This window comes from Brachyhypopomus gauderio, chromosome 12, assembly GCF_052324685.1.
Source record: "Brachyhypopomus gauderio isolate BG-103 chromosome 12, BGAUD_0.2, whole genome shotgun sequence".
Lineage (NCBI taxonomy): Eukaryota > Metazoa > Chordata > Actinopteri > Gymnotiformes > Hypopomidae > Brachyhypopomus > Brachyhypopomus gauderio.
In genome coordinates, this window is record NC_135222.1 from 15,309,458 (window position 1) to 15,324,100 (window position 14,643).

The 14,643-nt window shown below is 40.2% G+C and overlaps 2 protein-coding genes across 6 annotated transcripts in view; one reads left to right on the forward strand and one right to left on the reverse strand.

The window, feature by feature from the left end:
* Positions 1–3,479, reverse strand: part of LOC143527885 (NACHT, LRR and PYD domains-containing protein 12-like) — a 45,418-nt gene extending 41,939 nt beyond the window's left edge. For all 5 annotated transcript variants that reach the window (XM_077023243.1, XM_077023245.1, XM_077023241.1 and 2 more), the window contains exons 1-2: positions 3,358–3,479; positions 3,170–3,224 (exon numbers count right to left, since the gene is read on the reverse strand). The gene's annotated coding sequence lies outside the window, so the exon portion shown is untranslated. The remainder of the gene's footprint in view (positions 1–3,169; positions 3,225–3,357) is intronic.
* The window catches only part of LOC143527889 (globoside alpha-1,3-N-acetylgalactosaminyltransferase 1-like), a 204,937-nt gene that overhangs the window by 177,841 nt on the left and 12,453 nt on the right, over positions 1–14,643 (forward strand). The gene's annotated exons all lie outside the window — the stretch shown is intronic.

Sequence of the window (14,643 nt, forward strand, 5' to 3'; positions counted from 1 at the left end):
CCTGTGGTTGTTTTGGACCAGCAGATATATGGGCAGCTTAAAGGGGGGGGTCCTAATTAGCAATAGCGGAGCTAGCGTCCGTGCACGGTAGTCGCAACTTCAGCGACAGTGGGAGAGAATATAAAGCAGGATATCCGATCGAAATTGAGATGCTGTGCGGATCAGTGTGGTTGGCGTGAGTGTTACTGCAACAGAGAACGTTGAGAACGCAGACGTTATTGAAAGATATTGTTGTCTTATCCGGGCCTCTGATTATAGTTGCTGTTTGCCCAGTAATACAGGTATTTTATTTATGTTCAGTAAAGGACTGGGGAACGTTAATGTGACAAAGTGGACTGGACGAACGGTGGAGAAGTACTGCCTGAGATTAATTTAATGGTAGCCCTTTTCTATTCTTTATTTCAGTGGTGCTGTTTATTTTTATAAATCATGTACGTGACCTGGTTATGTCCCTAATTATTGGGACTATATTTGAGATTACCGAACTGACCGTTATTTAATTTTAGCACTAGAAATGTACCATGCTGATGTGACGCTGCCCTCTCGCTTCTTTCAATTACTAGGTACAAAAAGTCGCGAACTGGGGATAGCTGCTGTTTTGGGGTTTTGTTTTTGGTTAGGTCTGTGTTTTTTTTTGTTTTTTTTAAGATTTTAGATTAACTTTTAATCTGCTCTGGCTCTTATTTCATATTGAGTTTTTGTTTGATTTTGTTTTATTAAACTTGTGCAGTAGAATGACTGCTGGGATCTTCCTTGAAGCTGTCTGAGCTTGAGGGGATTGGGAGGTTGTTTCTGTAGTGATTTGAGGTGTGTAGTGTCCAATTAAAGGTGGGTTTGCAGTGATATTATTACCAGTATAATGTTGTGTGTTTCTTTTTAGTCTGGGCACTGGACTTTTCCCTGGTGTGAAATTTTAGTAGTTAAGTACACACCCCACCCCCAGAGCTCAGTCTAGGGTTTGTTTTGAAGACCGTAGTCATATCTATATTCTTTCTAAAAAATTGTGGTATCCCTTGGCTATCATACTTATTAAAAAGAAGTGTGTTTTTTTTTTTTTTTTACGTCAGCCAAGTTTTTAGTAGTGACCAATGGTTAATAAAGAACCTGTATATTTTCTAAAAAAGTAACCTGAGTGCTTGTACTCATTCAGAGCTCCACTTTGCTCTTGGAGTAAACTAAGGGGTGGCGTAGTCCGCTTTAGAATTGGGCAATCGGGGTGCTGGTGCCACTCATAATTTATCCAATTTTATTTTATCTACTTACAGTTTGACAATTGTCATCTAAACAATTATAAAAATATAAGTAAATCAATTATTCAACCATGTGTATTTAATCTGTGTTTGAAGGTGAGGGGTTAAGTGGAAGCCTGTGAGCATTTACATTTATGGCATTTGGCAGAGCTACTTACATTTTTATCCTTTTTTTTGTACAAGTGAGCAATTGAGGGTTAAGGGCCTTGCTCAGGGGCACCTCAGTCATGGCCTCAGGTTTGGGAATCAAACCCACGACCCTCCAGTCACAAGACCAGTTCCCTAACCACCAGGCCATGACTGCACTGTTTTGACTAATTTTGACATAATTCCCTCCATTTGCTCACATTCCCATCTTAGACCCATTCCCATCTTTGTTACCTCACCCTCTTTGTTATAATTTATTTTGGACTCTGGATAAATGGAGCAAGTGCAGCCTCCAAGTGCAGCCTCCAAGTGCAGCCTCCAAGTGCAGCCTCCAAGTGCAGCCTCTTCTTGTTATGACTTATTATTAAAATTTTATTTTACATACAGTATGTATCTCCTCTGAGGTCTACACAGCAGGATGTCCACTCACACACACACTATATACTACTGAAGTTAAATTCCATTTTAGTAATAAAACTTAAAATATTAGAATATTCATTCCGTCTATAAGTCTTCAGTGAGGGTTTTCTATCCACATTCAATTAGATCAGTCCTGTCGGAGAGAAATGCATTTCTTCAGCTCACCACCCACTTAATCTCCATCTCTGTACTGAAGCATCTTGGACCATTTTGTGATACTCACACATCTACACATGTATATACATTATTCTTCTCATCTTGAGCCAAAACTGAATTATAATCCTTCTAGATAGAAACAGTTCTATCACATTCCTGGGAATGGAGCTATGATATGCAGTCAGAATGCAGTCCTGGGAACAGCTGCACACTTAATAGGTCTTAGTGTTTTGAGACATTGAGGCAATGTGGAAGTCTGTATCAAAAATGACAAGCATGTGACTATTATGTGACTCATTATTAATTATGTCACACTGTTACAAAGCATTTCAAATGTTTTCCAGCACTTCAGTATGGATCTGAGGAAGCTGCTCTGATGTGATGAATAAAATAATGTCAGGCCCACTTGCAGAAGTTTCATTTCACTATCATGAAATCATACTTCTCTCAATGTTTATGAAACAGATGTTGCTGGATTGACTTCTGGTTGGCCACCAGATGTCACTGTGGTGCAATGATTTGAGCCTTTCACTAGCTTTAATCTTTTTCTTTTTCCTGATCACTTATATAATCTATCTAATGGTAGGTATACTCAAATATAACTGAAATTTGTGTGTATTTATCTCATGAACATTTGTATATAAACTATTAACTTTAATGTCACATTTTAGAGCAATATTTATCTCGAACAATTTTATATACAAATGTGATGATATTTTAGAGTGACATTTATGTGAACAAATTATGTATACAGTTTTAAAATGTTTTTTGTGCAGTATATTTAAATGCTAATTATTTTAAGTGCTATATATTTGAATTTTAAATGTCTTATTTTGTTATTTGTGGTAAATTTGTAAAGTAGCACTCAAACAAAGTTTGTAGCAAATAAAAGAACTTCTGACTTCTATGCTCAAACCACAAAGAAAACACAAACATCCAAACCAAAACTAAAGAGCTATGTTTTATTTTATTCTCGTGTAGTGCCAATAAAATATTTTATGTACCTATAAAATATCCCATTTATTCAATTTGAAGTGTGACATAATTCTCAATATATAAATACAGCTATATTAATATACACTGTATCTAGAGAATGACCGAATGAGTCCACTGTGCACCTCACCATATTCTTTTACTGAATGCCATATTCACTGCCATACTAATCTATAATTGCAATAAAAAACAAACAGCATTACCTTTACTGGGTTTAATCTACCAGTCTTCATGGAGAAAGTCCCAGTCCACGTTTATCTGGATGAAAAATGTTTTTTGAATTATTTATTTTGAATCACAGCAGAATAAAAACTCTTGGCCAAACCACACTTGTTAAATCTGAAATTGAATATTTGCAAGATAGAACACATTGTTGCATTAAATTACACACCTATACACACTTTCTGTGCATCTCCACTGGAAAACAGATCAAATAATATTCACTCTGCTCTTCTCTGCTTTGAAAGACAAGTTCATCCACATCCGTCAACGTTTCCTAATTTAAATCCGCCCCCACCCCAACCAAAGTATATGTGGGTGTGTGTGGGTGTAGCATGTGTGTGTGTATGTTTGTCCATGCCAGTAGGGGTGTTCTCTTCTTTTTTAGATCATTGCTATGCTGAGGGGGGAATGGCTACAAATACAATGAAAAAATTAAATGATCACAATTTGTAAATAAATAAGTAAATAAAGATAAGCAATTTTATGTATGTGTGAAAATATTCAGTGAGCGGCAGTTCTGTAGGCAGAAATGCCTTGTTGATGCCAGAGATCAGAGGAGAATGGCCAGACTGGTTTGAGCTGATAGAACGGCAAAAGTAACTCAGTCGTTATCCAGTCGTTACAACCGAGGCATGCAGAAGAGCATCTAAGAAACAGACAACACATCGAACCTTAAGGCGGATGGGCTACAGCAGCAGGAAACCACACCCGATGCCACTCCTGTCAGCTAAAAACAGGAAACTGAGGGTACAATTCACACAGGCTCACAAAATGGACTATAGAAGTTTGGAAAACCATTGCCTGGCTTGAAGGGTCTTGATTTCTGCTGTGACATTTGGATGGTAGGGTCAGAATTTGGCGTCAACAACACTAAAGGATGGATCCATCCTGCCTTATATGAACGGTTCAGGCTGGTGGTAGTGGTGCGATAGTGTAGGGGATATTTTTCTAGCACACTTTTGGTCCATTAGTACCAACTGAGCATTGTGTCAACGCCACAGCCTACCTGAGTATTGTTGCTGACCATGTCCATCCCTTTATGACCACAGCAAACCCATCTTCTGATGGCTACTTATAGCAGGAAAATGCGGCTTGTAATAAAGCGTGAAATAAAGCAGCTCACACATGGTAAGAAACAAAAAGGCAGTAGACAGTGCAACAATTTCAGTATCACACTGTCACAAAATGGCACACAAAAGGGAAACTCTGGGCAGTCTCATTCGTGCTGACCCTGGCTCTCTATCACTGGCTCTCTGACGCTGGCTCTCTACACAGCACTGAATGACAGGACCTGCATGTGTTTTAAGCGAGAGAGTAAATGAAGAACGGGCGTGGCAGAGGAGGTGTCAGTACATTTAGTGTCAGTAGGCAGGTGACTGTGAACGAGGAAGTATGCGAGAGGTGGAGCGGTGGGTTGAGGGTGTCTCCCCTGAACCCCGGGACCGGCCTACCGTGACATATGCAGTACATGACCAATGTTTATTTGTTTCAGCCATCTTGTATTCAGAGTTTGTAAGAGTTCACAGGCTTGATCGCAAAATTCAGTAACATTGAACATCAATGTTGAACAAAAATGAGCTAATTGTAAAATACTGTAAATAGTAATATCAGTTATTTTGTTGTCTACTAGTATTTAGCCATGTAGTGCTAATTGTGTGTCAGGCTATTCTTAACTGTCTGATAACTGTCAAAAAAGTAGGTGTTTTGTACTAACATTAAACGTCTATTCCAAAATTAAACCTATACATTAACACAATTTTTGACTTGTGCCCCAGACATCTCAACAGAAGATCTGTCCTGAATTAAAGCCACTGTGAGAGAGCTGTCTTTTATCATTTCAGATGATGCAGGAGGGTGGGATGCCCTGACTTGTTTATAGGTGAGTTGGGCTTTTGTCCAGGTGGATGAATTGTGCAAAGGGTGTCAATGAACAGTGCTAGTACTCGGGGCTTTGTGGGACATACAGAAACCTTTCAGTATCCTCTATCCTTCGTCATAGATGGAATGAATCATAATAGTCGGGTACTCACTATAATGTACAATGTTCGTGGCCCTTCAGAGCAAAGATGATAAAAAGAAAAGAAATTCAACAAAGCCAAATATTTCTGCTTCTTTATTAAAATACACCTTCCCTGCATCCACACATTTGCATGTATAATCTCACATACACACATGGACACACATTATTTTGATATCTGTTTAGTTTAGAGCACTTTTCAATAGATGTTAGGGCCTTTGTACATATAAGCTCTGCATTTGCAAATCTGAGCATGTTGGTATAATGTGCAATCATACTTACCTGATATGGGAGATCATTAACATGTTCATTTAGAGGCATTGTCCCATTTATAAGATTTTATTGGCAAAAATGCAACATTTCATTTATTCAAGTAGGGACAGTAGGGACTCAGTACGATGATTGGCAGAAATGTATGTATACCTAGGTGTGTTCCTGGCCAGGATGGCACACGGCAGATATGTGTGCATATCAGCTCCTCTACTAGTACCAGTGAACTACAATTACCCATAAACTCACATTCTGTATACAAATCTCTAAACAAATAAAGCTTTTCTGAAGTATAAATTGGTGATAATATTCTGACACTGATTTTCTGTGATAACAAAAATGCATACTTAAATGTATGTATAAACTTAACATCTACTTTCTCACTAGTGACATTTGTATGCTTATGGGGCTGACTGTATGTGTGTCAGGTGTGTGGGTGTGCGTGTGTGTATGACCATGTGAGGGAGAGAGTGTGGGATGTTTGTTTTGTTCCCAGTGTGAGCACTGGAATCCAATCAGGATTTGATAATACATCATTGTGATGGAGCTGCCCTCCACCACGATGCACACAACACAAGTATGGACATTGGTTGCATTTAAGTTGATAACCAAATGAATACACATATGATTTAATTAACTTTTTATTGAGTAACATTTATCAGCTTACCAAGAGAGAACCTGCACAGAAAAAGCAAAAGTTATAAAATGTCTGTAATGAAATGTGGGAATTTTAAAGAAAACTAAAGAAAATACTTACCAGTGATTGTATGCAGAGGAAGGCAGCCATGTTGTCTTGTTGAGAAACAGAATGTGTTCTGTAGAGAGCTTTTATTGGTTGGATTTCCCGCCAAAAAAATAAAAAATACAGGAAGTGACATCACAACACTCTGGGGTAGGACTATAAAAGGCCTGATGGGAATTGTTTGGAGAGGTTTTTCTCTGGTGGCAGAGCAGGCAATGCTGAAAATAGCAAGTAACACGGTGGCTTGGTGGTTAGCACGTTTGCCTCTCAGCACTGGGGTCTTGGGTTCAAGTCCCTATCTGAGTGGAGTTTCCATGTTCTCCCTGTGTTTGTGTGGGTTTCCTCCCACAGTCCAAAAACATGGAGGTTAGGTAAATTGGCAGTCAACAAAAAAAAATTCTCCCTGAGTGTGTGTCTGTGTCTCTATGTTCAATAAAAAGTAGTGTCTGTCTGTCTGTGTGTGCGTGCTTGTATGTCCAGTGGTGGATGGTGCTCTGCCACTAGGGTCTGTCCTCTCCCCCCTTCCTGCACCCCATTCAGTCCCCCAGGGGGCTGTGGATCCCGGTTGAGAGTACGCTGTGCGCAATTGGCTGCCGCTTCTCACCGGTGTGTGTGTGATTGGTTGTCTGTGAATTGTACCTGTGTTAAATTGTAAAGCGCCTTGGGAATTTGGAAAGGTGCTATATTCATTCAAGTATCTTGATGATTGAACTGACAATTGATTTGAGTCTTGTGAGAACTATCACATTTTTGTTTTTTTGTATGTCTTAGTTTGTTCCTGTAAATAGTTTTCTTGCCTCTACATGAGGATTAAATAAACACCACTACTTCTTTGCACCCTACCTGAACCAGACCCTGTGCCTTGTCTGCCGGTCACTCACAATCATGTGCAACAACTGAGAAGGTTTGCTTTGCTTAAGTTTTACTTAAGGCATTTCATGTTTTGACACGTGTGCATAATGATTGCACGTTGCACAAAGTGTAAACACACCCCATCTGCTTTGTCCAAAACTCGTTAACCTACCTCTCGTACTGGAGTCAGTGAGAACCAGTCCGAAACACAGCCTTGTCTAAATACCCTGTCATGTATTAAAAACTGAAATCAGTGCAGCTTCAGACACATGTGTGGAGCCCCCTGACAGACCCAACACTTTTAAACCTTGATGTAAAGGCTATACATGTCACAGTAATATTTGACATTTTACCCTGCTACTCTCCCTTAACAATCTAAATTGTGACAAAACCTTTAAGCCATATACACCTGTCATGGTACACTTGGCCACACAGCCCACTGACATTAAATACAGTGACATACTAGTCAAGTAACATTCAGGTATGTCATTGAAGATACCATGATATTGGTGCAATCCTCCCTAGCCCATCAAGTTAATTTGATCATACCATATCTTATTTTCTGTAGTGTAACAACAAAAACCACACAAGCAATTGTTGTTTCTCATTTACCGACCTTCACATAACTGTATAATAGTCAATTTCCTTTTAGTGAGTGGTGTCATTGTTTTTAGTGAATGCTACCAATATTTATTAGACCAAGTGACACTTCCAAAGAAACTACAGATGGTTCCTCCCATGTGAGGTATTTTTGGCCAGTTAAATGTGCTAAAACAAACACCCAGATACCTGACATATTTACGAGGCATACCCGGCAGTTTGGTGAACTTGTGAGAGTTTTCTGAATTTGTTGTAACACCATTCTAGGAAGTTTATTAAAACCGAAGAACTTTATGACAAAAATGTTACCCATGTTAGATAGAAATACAATAATGTTCCTGTTCCTGTTGCTTTTTGATAAGGCTCCAACGGTTAGCTTTGCTACTTACAGGTTTCCTACCAGTTTTATTATCACAATTTTTCTATGTACTGATCCCCCCAACCATCTGTTGTTGATGTTGATTTTGATATTATGTTAAAACTTTAAACCATTTTTATATATTTTTTATATTAAAAACATTGATTTATTACCTTTTTTTCATTTATATTTTTTTAACTTATATTATTTGTGCCTTGCACAAATTACCTTCACCTTACTTTACCTTACCTCACTTTGCATTTCCTACCCTTTCTTGTAAACACACCAGCAGAACTTCTCACATATAAGTTTGTGTGTCTAGATATGCAGCCAAATAACTGATTGGTGTATTGCCAGAGACATACAGTATATCTGTACATCTATGATAATACAGTAGTGACAGCAGTGCCTGGACTAAGGAGCCTGTTTTCTGTCGACCCGAGACCGCTCCAGTGCAACACATGACAACAGCCCACAGAACATTTTATCAAGCTCGGAGGTCTCTGGGTTCACAGAGTCCATGAAAATTATCAAAAATTAGATAATAATTATTAATAATATATATAATAATTATTATTAAATTATTAAATAATTATTAAATTTAAAAAGTACCTAATCTAATTAAAACTTACGGTGAGGATACAGTGAGGTTATCACTACCACTTAGGATTCCAAAACATAACATAGTTAACTGTCTAGACAAATGTGACCCTTCATTGTTTGTTAAAATAACATAAAAATAATTTTTGCAGCCTGCTACTGGTTTCCCTACAGTTCAGTAAACACGACCTAAAGCCCCCCGCACACAGCGAGCAACTAGCTGAGCAAACGGGCACGTGTGGTACTGACGGTAGCGTAGACCAAAAGAAGAACAAAGGAGAGCAAATGCCAAATTCGATGTAATAAGCTATGTTAACTATCTTATATCTCATGGTTGTTATTTATTATTTGTTCAACTTCTTCCTTTACTTTTGATTAGTGGTGGGCCGTTAACGTTGTTAATGCCGAAGTGTCATGTGAAGTGTCATGTGATGTGAAGCGTGTGGTACACGCAAGATTACCGTTGTCATTGTTGTATAGCTGATGGTGTTGAACGCAACCTAATAAACCACCACCGACTTCTTATATGATGTTTATTTATTCATGCGAATACGAACTCCACAATATTTTAAAAAAGCATTCTTTTCTGGCATGAGTGGAGCTGGAATGGAGGGATTGCAAAATGCTCTGAGCAAAAACCAGGAAAACGGAAAACCTGGAGTGGAGTTGGAGCGGCATTAATACAGAGCACTTTGACTGAACAGCAGAATTTTCTGTTGCTCCACTCTGCTCAGATACACACACAACTAAGCACTCCTTCTGTCTTACTATCTGTTTCTGCTTCTCTTGTACATAAACACTTTGATCTGTAGTAGTTTGATCTGATTCAGATATACTTGTGCTATGACTCAGACATGCTACTGCATGCATTTTCTAAAGAAAAGTGGGTTGGGGCCAGATGGTAATTCCAGAGAAGAAACTGAGAGGGTTTGTATGCAAGCATGTAACCTCAAAAATGTTGTGCAGTTAGAACCCGCAGTACTAGATATTTCCACAGTACTGTGATTGTATACTTGTCTACAGAAATATATGCCCATGATGCCACTGGATGTGTTGATAAACAGGAACTTCAAAACATTTTTGGCAATGTCTCATTATGCAGCACTACATCAATAAAACAAATTTTCTCATCACGCAGCACTACATAAACAAAAATGTTGTAGAATATAAGGCAGAACTGAGTTGCAAGTGTGAAACATATAGTTAAGGTCAAAACTATCAGCCTCCTTGGAACCTTTGAATATTCCCCTACAATACTGGCCAATGTTTGCATTTTTCATAAAATGTAATATATTAAATTACTGATCAATTATATGACCCCACAATGGTACACTTTGGACCACTCTGGACTTAGGCCAGTTTCTCGCGCATAATTGCACGTATGACGTCACCCAGCACAAGAGCCTAACAAACTGTAACGGACAGAGACGTTGATAAGTATCACCAACCGCCTCTCTGTAAAACGTGAAGTAGTGTGTCGGCGTAAGTGTTTCAACAAAGTTTTATTAAATGTTTATGTGTCATGTTTATGTGGTAACAATGTAAAAATGAGTTTTATTGATATATATGTATCTTTGTTTGATTTAGAGGGTAGATAAGACTGTCCACTGGAGTGTGTGTCGAATGAACAGTCCACTACTGTTGTCTTTCTTTTTTTTCTGAAGTACTTGTTAATTTTATAGTTGTTAATTTAAGTATCCAAATCAAACAAAGTTAATGCTGTTTCCTTTTGGGATCAGTCGGGAAATAAAAGCCCCACATTAATTTTAGAGCTGTCTGGTTTGTGTGATTCCCTCCTACACCTGGCCACACATCCACCAGCCCTTTTTGGTACCAGGAGTGGGGTTTCCAGTTTGATTTGTTGTTTTTTTATTGGCATTTTTGACAGGACAATATTTAAAAAAATTTTAGTAATATAAGACAACAGTAGTGGTGAAGAGGAGTCCCATCAGGACTGTTGTGAGTGGTGCAAAGTTTCCCGAAGGGTTGAGTGAGGACGAGCTGAGCTGCAGGACAAGGCCAATAGACATCTAGAGACTTCCAGAGACTGTGTGACTCCAAAAGAGACTTCACAAAATGTCAGACAACGAGGAAAGGCTGGGCATGTCCATGCCTGGAACCAGCCAAGCAGATGTGGATTCTTCTACACCTCCATATGAGAGTGGTAATAGTGGTGATCAACTAATACAGTTGCAGTCACAAATTATTGAACTGAGTAAAAAACATGACGCTGTAATGTCAAGCATTGCATCATTAGGTGATGTACAAACTAGATCCATTGTGTATGTGCCTAGGGAGAAACAGATTGTGTCATTTAGTGGTGACCCGGGTGACGATGCTCACTCTGTAGATGAATTTATTGAAGAGGTTGAGCGAGCTCAATAGTATAGTAGACATACACATTGACAATGTCCCCCTGAAGTGCCTTTTTGATTCAGGAAGCAATGTGAGTACCTTAACAGAAAGCTTTTTCAGAGACCACCTCCATGGAGAAGACAAAGACATGCACTGTACATCTAAATGTATCTGCTTAAAATCACAGCTGCTTAAAATGCTTAAAATCACAGCTGCTACCAAGCTCCCATTGCTCTACCTAAGTTATGTAGAACTCGATATTGAAGTCATGGGAATAACCATCCCAGAATGTGGATTTTTGATAACAAAAGATGATAGCACCATAGACAACAAAGAACTTGATTCATCCCCACCTGGTATTATTGGAATGAACATTGCTAAACGATGTAAAGAGCTGATACTAGCAGAGTTTGATGCAGCATTAGGAGGAGAGCTGGATTCATATATGAGAGAGGCCTTTCAGCATGTACAGGAAACAGAAATGGTAGCAAAGACAGCCATGGCATGTGTGGCACAAAAAGATAAATGTCACCTGCCTGCTCGATCAGTCTCCACAGTTTACCTTAGGGGCCCTAAGAGACATTGTAATAACCCCTCCACTCTGGCATTAGAACCAGGCAACACCCACCTGCCTGGTGGAGTGATTGTTGTGCCCACTGTAATATCTGCCAATAGTCACAATTTTCCAGTCCAAGTAATCAACTTCTCACAAGATGATGTCTGGCTCCCAGTTAAAGCCAGGCTAGGTGTTCTTACTCCCTGTCAGTGCTTAGAAGGTGACCCTTATGAAGTTCAGTTCCAGCGCATAGCGGCTAACCATGAGGAAGTTACTGTCAATCAGAAGGGCAGTAAAGGTCCCAACAGAGACCAACAGACCCTGTTTAATCGGCTACATCTAGGGGGCACTCCAGAGCAGCAAGAAGAGTTAAAGTCACTGTTGTTAAAATATGCTGATGTTTTTGCAGTGAATGATGAAGACCTAGGCTACACCGACCAAGTCAGACATGAAATTCCTGTAATGGATGAGACCCCAGTTTCCCAGCCCTACAGACGTATCCCACCAAATCAGTACAAAGAGGTCAGAAACCACATATCAGAACTATTAAGAAAGGGTGTGATTCAGGAGAGTGCCAGCTCTTATGCTTCGCCAATTGTCCTAGTCCGAAAACCTGATGGCAGTCTAAGGCTATGTGTAGATTACAGAAAGCTGAACTCAAAGACCAGACGTGATGCATTCCCACTGCCACGCATAGATGAAAGTCTTGATGCTCTGTGCAATGCGAAGTTCTTCTCCAGTATTGACCTTGCAAGCGGCTACCACCAGGTTGCAGTCCATGAGAAAGATAGGCACAAAACGGCTTTCACAACTCCTTTTGGCCTATATGAATACCTGCGGATGCCTTTTGGATTATGCAATGCACCAGCCACCTTTCAACGTCTAATGCAAGCAACAATGAGTGACCTTGTGTTTCAGATAGTTTTAGTATACCTCGATGACCTCCTTGTGTTTTCCCAAACCTTCGAGGAACACCTGCTGAGACTGGAGACAGTTCTTAAAAGGCTAAAAAACACTGGTCTCAAAGTTAAAGTTGAGAAATGTCACTTTCTCCAGTCCGACGTCAAGTTTTTGGGTCACAGAGTATCAGCTGAGGGGATAGGCACTGATCGAGACAAAATAAATGCAGTAAAGGATTGGCCCATTCCTAGTATTGTAAAAGAGCTCAGGTCTTTTTTAGGTTTCTGTAGCTATTACAGGAGGTTTATTGAGAAGTTTTCCCAGGTTACAGGACCTCTCCATGATGTGGTCAATACCTGCCTCAGAGAGACCAGCCTAACCAAAGCCAACCAGTTGTTTCAGTCCGCTTGGACACCAGAGTGTTCCCAGACTTTTGAACTCCTTAGAGAAAAGTTAACAAGTGCGCCCATATTAGGCTATGCAGACTTTAAGCTTCCTTTTGTAGTAGAGACAGATGCTAGCAACCTGGGGTTAGGTGCAGTTCTGTACCAGATTCAGGGAGGGAAGAAAAGGGTCATAGCTTATGCGAGTCGTAGACTCAGAGGGGCTGAAAGGAACGACAAAAACTATAGTAGTATGAAATTAGAACTTCTTGCATTAAAATGGTTAGTTACAGAGAAGTTTAGGAGTTATCTCCTCGGGTCCAAGTTCACAATCCTGACAGACAACAATCCACTTTGTCACATCTCCACTGCTAAGTTAGGGGCTATCCAGCAGCGTTGGGTTGCACAGTTGGCTCTATTTAATTTTGATGTTAAGTACAGGCCTGGTCGCTGTAACTTGGCAGCTGATGCCCTTTCCAGACATCCAGCTTTAAGTGACTCAGATCCTTTTTCAGAGGATGCAGAGTTCGATGGTTGTGTTGCCATATGTGACAGCCTTAGAGTAGGCACTGGCTTACATCCTGAGTTAGTATCTGCAGGTGTTGAGCAATTTCAGGTGAGGCAGTTAAATGCCTCAAACCCAGACAGTGAAGACACGGATAATGGAATACATATAAACACACCTACACTCCCTGGTTACACAAAAATTGAGCTCCAGAACTTCCAAGCCTCTGACCCCACACTTAGGGTGTTGAAAAAGTTTTGGAACAGGAAACGAAAGCCATCCTTCAAAGAAAGACAAACCTTGCCTCTACCAGTACGTTCCCTCCTAAAACAGTGGCCCCGTCTCAAAGAAAAAGATGAACTCCTGTACCGTGAGATCGAAGATGCTCACCTCGGAAAATGTCACCAGCTGTTGTTACCTGCATGTCTCAAAGAAAAGGTGCTCTCCAGTGTACATGATCAGATGGGACATCAAGGTATAGAACGGACGCTTGGTCTACTAAAACAGAGATGTTTTTGGGGAGGGATGCATGAGGATGTGGAGCAGTGGGTTAAAAAGTGCCAGAGATGTGTTTTAACCAAATTGCCACAGCCCAAAATTCACGCACCACAAACTCCGTTCTTAGCTACCCGTCCACTGAAGGTTGTAGCTGTAGACTACACCACCCTTGAACGTGCCCGTAATGGTTGCGAAAATGTACTCGTTGTCACAGATGTTTTCACTAAGTTTAGTCAAGCATTCCCTACAAGAGACCAGAGAGCAGACACAACTGCTAAAGTCCTATTAAACGAGTGGTTCTTAAAGTATGGGGTGCCAGAGCGCTTGCACTCAGACCAAGGCAGAAATTTTGAAAGTGCTGTGATTGCAGAATTGTGTAGGCTGTATGGAGTAAAGAAAACACGCACCACACCTCATCACCCCCAAGGAAACCCCCAGTGTGAGAGGTTGAACAGGACCTTGCATGACCTCTTGAGAACATTGCCCCCTGAAAAAAAACAACGCTGGCCTAAGCACCTTGCAGAACTCGTGTATGCTTATAATGTGACACCCCACTCCTCCACCGGCTACTCCCCATATTACTTGTTGTTTGGAGTGGAACCTCACTTGCCAGTTGATGCACTATTAGGAAAAGAACAAATAAAAGTAGAAGGGTCTGATTGGCTTACAGCCCACAGAGAACGTCTGCAAGATGCCCATGAGAGAGCCAAGGCATTTGCAGAAAAGAAAGCTGCTGACAGAATGGTTCACCAGAATGCAAAAGTGCACTGTCCACCAGTGGAAATATGCCAGTATGTCTATCTTCGTCATCGCCCTATT